The sequence below is a fragment of the Aquarana catesbeiana genome, linkage group LG04, assembly GCF_042186555.1.
Source record: "Aquarana catesbeiana isolate 2022-GZ linkage group LG04, ASM4218655v1, whole genome shotgun sequence".
Lineage (NCBI taxonomy): Eukaryota > Metazoa > Chordata > Amphibia > Anura > Ranidae > Aquarana > Aquarana catesbeiana.
In genome coordinates, this window is record NC_133327.1 from 62,880,914 (window position 1) to 62,891,998 (window position 11,085).

Sequence of the window (11,085 nt, forward strand, 5' to 3'; positions counted from 1 at the left end):
GAAACAGGCTGGCAGGAAAGTACAGGATCAGGAGACAGAGCCATAGTCAGAAGTCCAAGCCGGGGTCGGTACAGGAAGCAGAGGCAGGCAGAGATGCAGGGGTAATCCGAGAGAATAGTCGAGGAAGCCAGAAGTTCAGGATCAAGGTAACTCAAACAAGACAGCAGCAAGGATACAGGAACGAGCTGAGACAATCCAGCACTGACACTAGTACGCTGATCATTTAAATAGGGCGCCTTGCACCGTGATTTCGTTGGCATGCGAACGTGCCCGCGCTGACGTGCACTCATTTGTGTGGGTGCGCCAACGTGCGTGTCTGGTCCGGGGCACGTTTGAATTAGAAGAGCGAAGACTGCTGGCTTGCGCACGGGAACGAGCATTTTTTTGCCATGGTTCTCTGACAGATTCACATCTAGATAATCCAATAAATGAATAAAGTGTAACGCTCCAAATTCCGCAATACCGGACAGCAGAGTTTGTTTACACCCGGCTGCCCATAGAGCTGACAGGGGTCCTCTCCTGTGCTCCTATAGTTTCTGCCCGGTGGACAGATTGCAAAACACTGCCGACTTCACACCTTGTAAAAAGGGGCCAAAAACATACATCATCGTGTTTTCCATAACAAACATGTTTATTACAATAAAAGATTAGAAATGCTCATGGTTTCATAGGCAAATGGATCGCTCATCAGGTCTCCATATATCACTCTCTAATCTATATGACTAATACAGATTGATTCTACTTCCTCAAATGCCTGGGAATGCTTCAACAGCTGCCAAAACCTGGGATTGAACCAGGGACCTTTAGATCTTCAATCTTCAATCTAACGCTCTCCCAACTGAGCTATTTTGGCAAGTTAAAGGGCATATATTTTAATAATTAGACATTGAGTTTGCTTAGAGGTGGGGTATGGTGGATTTTGGAGCGCTGCACTTTATTAATTTGTTTCATGAACTTGGCAATACATTTCTGGGCGCTTTGCTGTGCCGAAGGAGCTGCAGGTGCTGCATACATTGAAGGAAAAACGTATTTGATCCCCTGCTGATTTTGTATGTTTGCCCACTGACAAAAAAGTGATCAGTCTATAATTTTAATGGTAAATTTATGTTAACAATGAGAGACAGAACAACAAAAATATCCAGAAAAACGCATTAAAAAAAGTTATACATAGATTTGCATTTTAATGAGTGAAATAAGTATTTGATCCCCTATCAATCAGCAAGATTTCTGGCTCCCAGGTGTCTTCTATACAGGTAACAAGCTGAGATATAGGAGCACTCTTAAATGGAGTGCTCCTAATCTCAGCTTGTTACTTGTATAAAAGACACCTGTCCACAGAAGTAATCAAACAGATTCCAATCTCTTCACCGTGGCCAAGACCAAAGAGCTGTCCAAGGATGTCAGGGACAAAATTGCAGACCTACACAAGGCAGGAACAGGCTACAAGACCATCGCCAAGCATCTTGGTGAGAGGGTGACAACAGCTGGTGCAATTATTCGCAAATGGAAGAAACACAAAATAACTGTCAATCTCCCTCGATTTGGGGCTCCATGCACGATCTCACCACAATGATAATGAGAACGGTGAGGAATCAGCCCAGGACTACACAGAAGAATCTTGTCAATGATCTCAAGGCAGCTGGGACCATAGTCCCCAAGAAAACAATTGGTAACACACTATGCCATGAAGGACTGAAATCCTGCAGAGCCCGCAAGATCCCCCTGCTCAAGAAAGCAAATGTACAGGCCAGTCTGTCAATTGCTAATGAACATCTGAATGATTCCGAGTGAACTGGGTGAAAGTGTTGTGGTCAGGTGAGACCAAAATCTAGCTCTTTGTCATCAACTCACCGTTAATATGCTTTGGGGGTCAGGACAACTTCACCGCATCAATGGGACGATTGACAGGGCCATGTACCGTCAAATCTTGGGCGAGAGCCTCCTTCCCTCAGCCAGGGCATGGATGGGTATTTCAGCATGACAATGACCCAAGGCAACAAAGGAGTGGCTCAAGAAGAAGCACATTAAGGTCCTGGAGTGGCCTAGCCAATCTCCAAACCTTAATCCCATAGAAAATAAATGGGAATGAGCTGAAAGTTTGAGTTAGCCAACGTCAGTCTTGAAACCTTACGTACTTGGAGAGGATCTGCAGAGGGGATTGGGACAAAATCCCTCCTGGATCCTGCAAACCTGATGGCCAACTACAAGAAACGTCTGACCTCTGTGATTGCCAACAAGGGTTTTGCCACCAAGTACTAAGTCAAGTTTTGCAAAGGGGTCAAATACTTATTTCACTCATAACCTCTTCCTGCCTGCGCTATAGCCGAAAGACGGCTACAGCACAGGCCTAAATTGCCGGGAGGGCGTCCATGTACGTTCTCCCATGCATGAGCTGCCACCTATGAAAACTGTTTTGTTTTTGGGTCTTTTTTTTGTTTGTTTAGCAAAAAATAAAAAAACCCAGTAGTGATTAAATACCACCGAAAGAAAGCTCTATTTGTGTGAAAAAAAAAAGATAAAAATGTCATATAGGTACAGTGTAGCATGACCACGCAATTGTCAGTTAACCTCCCTGGCATTATGATTATTTCAGATTTTAGGTACTGAAAGCGGCACCATTATTTTGCATGGAAATTTGGCGTTTTATATTGTAGGCCTGTAATTCTTAGGAATAATTCACTTAAATCTGTCCAAACCAGATTCTAGTTTAGTAGACATCCTAGGTATGATAAAGTTTGAAAAACTAAATCATAAATTATAATATAATAAATAACTATAAATAATTATACCAAAAAATAATATCATAATAAAAATTATTCAGTAATGTAATCAAATCAAAAACACTGAAATTTGCTCAGTTGCAGAATTATCGCTGTTATTACTTTCAGTGTCTGATGACGAATTTCCCCACAAATGACTATCTCTCAATTCTGCAAGTGATTCTAATTTATTATCGCTGTTTTCTAGCTGGTCTAAAACCACTTTTGATGTAAAGGGATGGTTTTGGTTGCTATGGACAATCTCCAGTTTCCAGGCAGAAAGAACAGTTTTTATAATATAAAACTGCATGCAGGACACTGGACAAACCACTAGGAACAAAGGGGATGTGTAATTATTTGATACAGTACTGTAATCTGTAAGATTAGAGTATACTGTATCTGTACTGTGTGTTTTACTTTTTGAATTTGGTGCCGAACTCCGTCCCCGTGCGTCGCTACGCTCGCAGGGAACGGAGCTCAGCACTGTGAATCGAGCGAGACACGGCGGCTCGCAGATCACAGCGGGGAGATATCTCAGGATCCAGTGGAAAAGGTAAGTAACCTCTACATGGATCCTGCGATGCGATCCCGAGTCTGGCTCAGGGTTACCGCTTTTGGTACTGAAAATCCACCCCGGGACTCGGGAATACCGCCAGGGGGGTTAAAGTGCGACAGCGCTGAAAGCTGAAAATTGGCCTGGGAAGGAAGGGAGCAAGTGGTTAAAATGCAGGTCAATTTATAACTTTTTTGAAATGTGTTTTTCTGGATATTTTTGTTGTTGTTCTGTCTCTCACTGTTAAAATAAACCTACCATTAAAATTATAGGCTGATCATTTCTTTGTCAGTGGGCAAATGTACATAATCAGTAGGGGATCAAATACCTTTTTCCCCTCACTGTATAACCTGACATACGAGTGAATACATTTTTAAATGATAATACTTCTTTGCATCAATGCTTATCCACGCATGCATGTCCGATGTGTTTTCCCAACACAAGGAGGTATTGGTGTTTACATGAGTGTGGCTGTGTACAGCCAATTACTTGTATGACTGGCTGCATGGTGCACGGAAGGTAAGCACCCAGAAATTTACATTAGGTGCATAAAACACCTATAAAAAGGTGTGAATGAACCCTAAAATGTACGTATAGTATAGTATGTATAGTTTTCTTTTTATCATTTTAGAGGGGTCGGAACCTCAGTCTGGTTTTTTACTTCTATCTAGACAGAGCTCTGTTAAAGAAGTTACTTCACACCGGAGACTACATTATACCGCGGCTGCTGATATGCACTGCCAAGGGAGTGATGCTGATACATCATAAATGATGCATCGCACTGTTCACATTTTTCTTTTTTTAACTTGATTGAAATGTCACAAAGTGACATTTCATAGATTTTTATTCAAAAAATAAAAGTAAAAAAGTATTGCATGTCCTGCTTTTTTCAGCATGTGGGAACTGAACTTGGGACAAATCGTCCTGTCTATGCCTTAGAACTGCATTGGGCAAGGATGCTTAGTGCAGCTTGATGCATGTGGTGTGAACAGTTTATGCCCCTGGTGTCCAAAAAGTGGCCCTTCATCCATCTGTGTGCGGCCCGCAGGCTATTGGGCACCATAAAGAAAGTAAAGTGTCAGCATAAAATAATAGAATAAGTAAAGTGTACTATATTCCAGTACCCAAGACTGAATGAGAGAGACTATACTGTGAGTTATCTCTGCTTCCAGTACAAGCAAAATCCCTACCTGGGGAGAGAGAGAGTGGTGCGGAAGCTTGTGATGGGGGGGGGGGGGGTAAGTTCCACTGCCAATCCATAAACCAGGGAGAGGAGGGGGGGTTAACATTTACTGCTAATCCACAATGCAGAAGGGGGGGTTAAAGATTACTGCCACTGACCACCAGTGCAGGGAAGGTTACGTTGCACTGCCAATAACTAACAATGTGGGTGGGGGGGGGTGTATTGTATTGACACCTGGGGCATATTATTGCACTCATTCACACCAATGCTGGGGGTGCTGAGGTACAAAAATGCGCTGCTATTGTGCGGCCCTCTGAAGGTGTCGGGGGCGGCACTTGAGGCCCTCTGTAATTTTCTGGTTGTCCACGACTGGTCTGTGCCCTTAAATAATTTTGCAGTGACAATGTGTTCCCCAGACAGGAAGTGAGGATAAATATGTAAGAGGGACAAGGATAGGCAGACATATCTGATCAGAATAGAGTTTCACCCTCTGTATTGTGACCATCAACACCAGGACAGAAAAGTGAAAGAAAGTTCAACCTTTTACAGAAGTCCCCATAACACTAATGCCCTGTACACACGGTCGGATTTTCCGATGGAAAATGTGTGATAGGACCTTGTTGTCGGAAATTCCGACCGTGTGTAGGCTCCATCACACATTTTTCATAGGAATTTCCGACACACAAAGTTTGAGAGCTGGCTATAAAATTTTCCGACGACAAAATCCGTTGTCGGAAATTCCGATCCGACACACAAATCCGACACACAAAGTACCACGCATGCTCAGAATAAATTAAGAGATGAAAGCTATTGGCTACTGCCCAGTTTATTGTCCTGACGTACGTGTTTTACGTCACCACGTTCAGGATGACCATGTGTATGCAAGACAAGTTTGAGCCAACATCCATCGGAAAAAAATCCATGGATTTTGTTGTCGGAATGTCCGATCAATGTCCGATAGTGTGTACAGGTCATTAGAGAAGGGGAAGTGTTGGCTTTATCACTACTTTAATCTTTTCCTCTATAACATGTTGTAAAAATGCATCTTTAAAACACAGTGTCTCCTGTTGCGTTGATTTTACAGAATCTCCATCATTCTGAAGATCTCCAAAGTCTATGACGAGGTGCTCTATCTATAGAAGACTGCACAGGAGGGAATACAAGGCTGGATACAGGTACAGCACACATCTCCATTTATTGATATCATATGTAGTACAAGAAGTACTGCATGGGACACTTTATGGTGACTTTTTTTTGTTTTAATGTCTGATTTATAAAAGTCTGATCAATGATTTTCTTCACCAGGGAATTTGCCAGGTCATCCCTTTTCCAGTTGGGCTTTTGTTAAAGGAGAAGTCCAGCCTGAGGTTTTTAGGCTGGGCTTTCTGCGACGTCACTGCAATCAGTCGAGGCAGCGCGTCATCCTGACTTAGCAAGTCTGGATCTATCAGCTGCCTTGACTGATGCCAGTCTCAGCGTCTTAGCGAGCCACTGAGCTGGCCGCTTCCCGCCCCTCCACAGCTCAGCGCTCCAGTGAGCATGGAGAAACAGAACAGGAGAGATGCTGACTGACAGTCAGCAGCTCTCCGCTTGGGGAGGAGTGCGAACCGAGCCATCGGCGGCCTGATGCTGCATCCACCTAGTTAAGTATGAATCTAAAAAAAAAACAAAAACCCATACTTCTCTTTTAACTGTTTTCTGATGTTTAGCTTTTTTGAGTTATTGTAGAAACTGGAGTAACCATTGCAACTAGCGCCCCCTATTGCCACAGGAGGGAATGTTGTCCTGTTTTTCGGGCCACACATGTGTAGTGTGTACTCTCTCCTGTTGCCTATGATGAGCTCAGCTGTGGCAGAAGAGAGTACACACTGCGTATGTGCAGCCCAAAATATTAGGACATTGTTCAGTTCCATGGTACTAGGGGGCGCTGGTCCCAATGGCTGCTCATTATTACTACAAAACATCTATTAGGTTGTACGATCTTGGAAAGTTTTATGTGTTTAATAGGTTGAATGCCGGGGTGATGAAAATTGGTGACATTTCTATGTGGAAAATTAAAGCGTGATTGAAGCCTTCTTTTATACTGTAATGACAGGCTGCATAAACTGTAATAGATATGGGCATTTTTTTCATCTTGTTTTTTAACGTACTATTGTGCTGCAGCGAGGTTTAAAGTGGAATTAAAGTCAAATATGAAATGCTAACGATTGTGCGGGCTTTTTATTGCAGCAGAGACATCCAATGGCTAGTCTGAAATAAAATAAACGTATCTGGATGTTTGCATTGTTCTCTAGAAAGTATACATACTGTAGCTGTGCTTGCAGACTTCCATGTCTGTGACTGTTTATACAGTATGACTGCATTACAGTAATAAGCAAAGGAGACTTCCATTGTGCTTTACATAAATGCACTTCTATCCTGACAGGATATATATAGGGCCCAGGTTCAATGCAGTATGTGACTTATTCATCTAGGTTGCTGTAGAGCTTTGTGCTGGGTCTTAGTTCTGTATTCTACTGCCCTCTTCTGGCCAAACTCATCAATGGAAAGCAATCTATATTGTGTGTTGATTGCTGTTCCCTTTCTTCTCTTCTCTTGTATTTTGTGTGCAGCTCCACTACTTGGGCACACAAAAATCGGTGGATTCCTGCAGCTTGAATTGACAGATGTATGTGAATAGCTGCTGAGTCAGTGCAATGCAATGACAAGCTGTCGGCGGCTGTAGCTATCAGTAGTGATTACCAGGGCCGGATTAATAGCATCATGGGTTTGGTGGTGTGAATTCTGGTGGGCCTTTTTATGGAAACAAAATGAAAATGCAAACATTTTTTGCTAAAGCAAATTAAATATACTTTTACCAGTAATACCAGCCGTGCAACATCTGAGCAGCAGCAACACCACCAATATCACCTGCTATGTGGTCTCTCACTAGCAGCAACATAGGGAGACCACATTTCCAAACTGACATTCAGGGACAACCCCCCCCCCCTTTCCCAAAAAAAGATGAGGGTGGGGGATGTAGTCTCAGGGTTGATGGGGAAATTGGCGGCGGGGGTGATTTGTCGGGCAAATGGCTGGTGTTAGCACTTAAAATCATCCTGACACCATGCTTGATATGGTGTCAGGATGATCAAATTCCATTACTTCAATTACTACAGTGCCTTGCAAAAGTATTCACCCCTTTGGCTTTTTACCTATTTTGTTACATTACAGCCTTTAGTTCAATGTTGTTTTTTTAATCTGAATTATATTTGATGGATCAAAACACAATAGTCTAAGTTGGTGAAGTAAAATTAGAAAAATATATAGATAAAAATATTTTTCAGAAATAAAAAAACTGATAATTGGCATGTGCGTATGTATTCACCCCCTTTGTTATGAAGACCATAAAAAAGCTCTGGTGCAACCAATTACCTTCAGAAGTCACATAATTATTGAAATGATGTCCACCTGTGTGCAATCTAAGTGTCACATGATCTGTCATTACATATACACACCTTTTTGAAAGGCCCCAGAGGCTGCAACATCTAAGCAAGAGGCACCACTAACCAAACACTGCCATGAAGACCAAGGAACTCTCCAAACAAGTAAGGGACAATGTTGAGAAGTACAAGTCAGGGTTAGGCTATAAAAAAATATCCAAATCTTTGATGATCCCTAGAAGCACCATCAAATCTATCATAACCAAATGGAAAGAACATGGCACAACAGCAAACCTGCCAAGAGACGACCAAAACTCACGGACCGGGCAAGGAGGGCATTAATCAGAGAGGCAGCACAGAGACCTAAGGTAACCCTGGAGGAGCTGCAGAGTTCCACAGCAGAGACTGGAGTATCTGTACATAGGACGACAATAAGAGTTGGGCATTATGGCAGAGTGGCCAGAAGAAAGCCATTACTTTCAGCAAAAAACAAAATGGCACGTTTTGAGTTTGTGAAAAGGCATGTGGAAGACTCCCAAAATGTATGGAGGAAGGTGCTCTGGTCTGATGAGACTAAAATTGAACTTTTTGGCCATCAAAGAAAACGCTATGTCTGGCGCAAACCCAACACATCACTTCACCCAAAGAACACCATCCCCACAGTGAGACATGGTGGTGGCAGCATCATGCTGTGGGGATGTTTTTCAGCAGCCGGGACTGGGAAACTGGTCAGAGTTGAGGGAAAGATGGATGGTGCTAAATACAGGGATATTCTTGAGCAAAACCACTCTGTGTGTGATTTGAGGCTAGGACCGAGGTTCACCTTCCAGCAGGACAATGACCTCAAACACACTACTAAAGCAACACTTGAGTGGTTTAAGGGGAAACATGTAAATGTGTTGGAATGGCCTAGTCAAAGCCTAGACCTCAATCCAATAGAAAATCTGTTCACAAGCGCAAACCATCCAACTTATAGGAGCTGGAGCAGTTTTGCTAAGAGGAATGGGCAAAAATCCTGGTGGTAAGATGTGACAAGCTCATAGAGACTTATCCAAAGTGACTTGGAGCTGTGATAGCCGCAAAAGGTGGCTCTACAAAGTATTGACTTATTGGGGGGGGTGAATAGCACATTGACTTTTTCTGTTATTTTGTTATATTTGTTGTTTGCTTCACAAAAAAAAAAAAAAAAAAAACTTCAAAGTTGTGGGCATGTTCTGTAAATTAAATGATGCATATCCTCTAACAATCCATGTTAATTCCTGGTTGTGAGGCAACAAAACACGAAAAATGCCAAGGGGGATGAATACTTTTGGAAGGCACTGTACATTGTAATATATAGTGAAATAGTTCAACTCACCATAATGCAGAATTAGTGGGAACCTGAGCTTGTCACTTGCCACCAGACGCAGTTTGTTACTTGCCACCGTCACTTGCCACCAGATGCAGCTTGTTACTTGCCATTGTCGCTTGCCAACAGATGCAGCATGTCACTTGCCACCCATAGCCTGCCACCAGATGCAACGTATCACTTTCCACAGTTGCCTGCCGCCAGATGCAGCGTGTCACTTGCCACCATCGCCTGCTGCCAGATACAGCATGTCACTTGCCACCAGCAGCCTGCCACCAGATACAATGTGCTACTTGCCACCAGCACAGTGTGCCATTTGCCACCATATAGTGTGCCACTTGCCACCAGCAGCCTGCCACCAGATACAGTGTGCCACTTTCCACCCACAGCCTGCCACTAGATACAGTGTGTCACTTGCCACCAGCAGCCTGCCACCAAATACAGTGTGCCACTTTCCCCCAGGAGCCTGCCACCAGATACAGTGTGCCACTTTCCCCCAGGAGCCTGCCACCAGATACAGTGTGTCACTTGCCACCATATCATGTGCCACTTGCCACCAGCAGCCTGCCACCAGATACAGTGTGCCACTTGCCACCAGCAGCCTGCCACCAGATACAGTGTGCCACTTGCCACCAGCAGCCTGCCACCAGATACAGTGCGCCACCTGCCACCAGATACAGTGTGCCACTTGCCACCAGCAGCCTGCCACTAGATACAGTGTGCCACTTGCCACCAGCAGCCTGCCACTGGATACAGTGTGCCACTTGCCACCATATAGTGTGCCACTTGCCACCACCAGCCTGTCACCAGATACAGTGTGCCACTTGCCACCAGTAGCCTGCCACCAGATAGTGTGCCACTTGCCACCAGCAGCCTGCCACTCCCGCTAGGACTCTGTCCGGATGGGTAGAAGGGACAGGGCCTGCATAGTCAAACAAATCCCTGGAGCCCCCACCCCTTCTGAGCTGGGATGGTATGGCTGTGTGTAAAATGAATGCCAGCAGTATTGATCAGACCAAGTTCTACAGAGGGGGGTGTTACAAGCCTTTGAGCTCACACTGGTGTGCTGCAGTTTGGGCGCTCTGCTTGTGTATCTGCAGTTTTAGCTGCAGTCCTATTGATTGATATCAGGTTGCAGGTTTTTGATGCATTTTCTGACAGTGGGCCAAAGATAAGATGCAGCATGCAGGAATTTTGGTGCGCTTTCAGAAAAAAACATGCAACCTAACAGAAATAATAGGACTGTGGGTAAAACGCAGGAAAACTACAGATACACCAGCAATGGGCCAAAACAAAGCAAACCAGTGTGAACCCACCTAAAAGCACAAGGAACCAAGTCTAAACATATTGGCTGCACTTATAACAGCTATTTCTGAAAGAAAAGGTAAAAAAAAGAGGGATTGAGAAGGAAGGTCACTGAGCTCACACATGGATGGTTGGAAGCTTATCACTCAGATATCCTGTTCACCTTCTCTGCCAGCTGCTCTGTTCATAATTTCCCACCCACAGGGCTCCTTCACTGCACGGACTTCACAGAGGGAGAGGGGAGAGAGGGGGGAGGGGGAAGGGCAGACCCTGGCTCTCTCCTCTCCCATCTGTGCAGGGGGGAACTGTACACTGTGACATTGTAATAACCACAGTGAGTCAACACAGATGCAGCCAGACACCCCTACATTTACACACAGCTTCTTTTGTCCCATAGACGTTTATGGACAGTAGAAACTGGGCTTGTACTGCTGGCTGGGCGGGCCGATTTTAAGGCAGGGGCCTGGAGCTGCAGCTCCAATAGCCCCTATGTTAATCCGGCACTGCTCCCTTGC

At 44.2% G+C, this 11,085-nt stretch overlaps 1 non-coding gene across 1 annotated transcript; it reads right to left on the reverse strand.

Annotated features, from left to right (window-relative positions):
• Positions 1-773: 773 nt before the first annotated feature.
• On the reverse strand, positions 774-853 carry TRNAF-GAA (transfer RNA phenylalanine (anticodon GAA)). Its single transcript is given in 2 exon segments — positions 774-809; positions 817-853. It is a non-coding gene; the product is annotated as a tRNA-Phe (tRNA).
• Between the last annotated feature and the right edge of the window lie 10,232 nt (positions 854-11,085).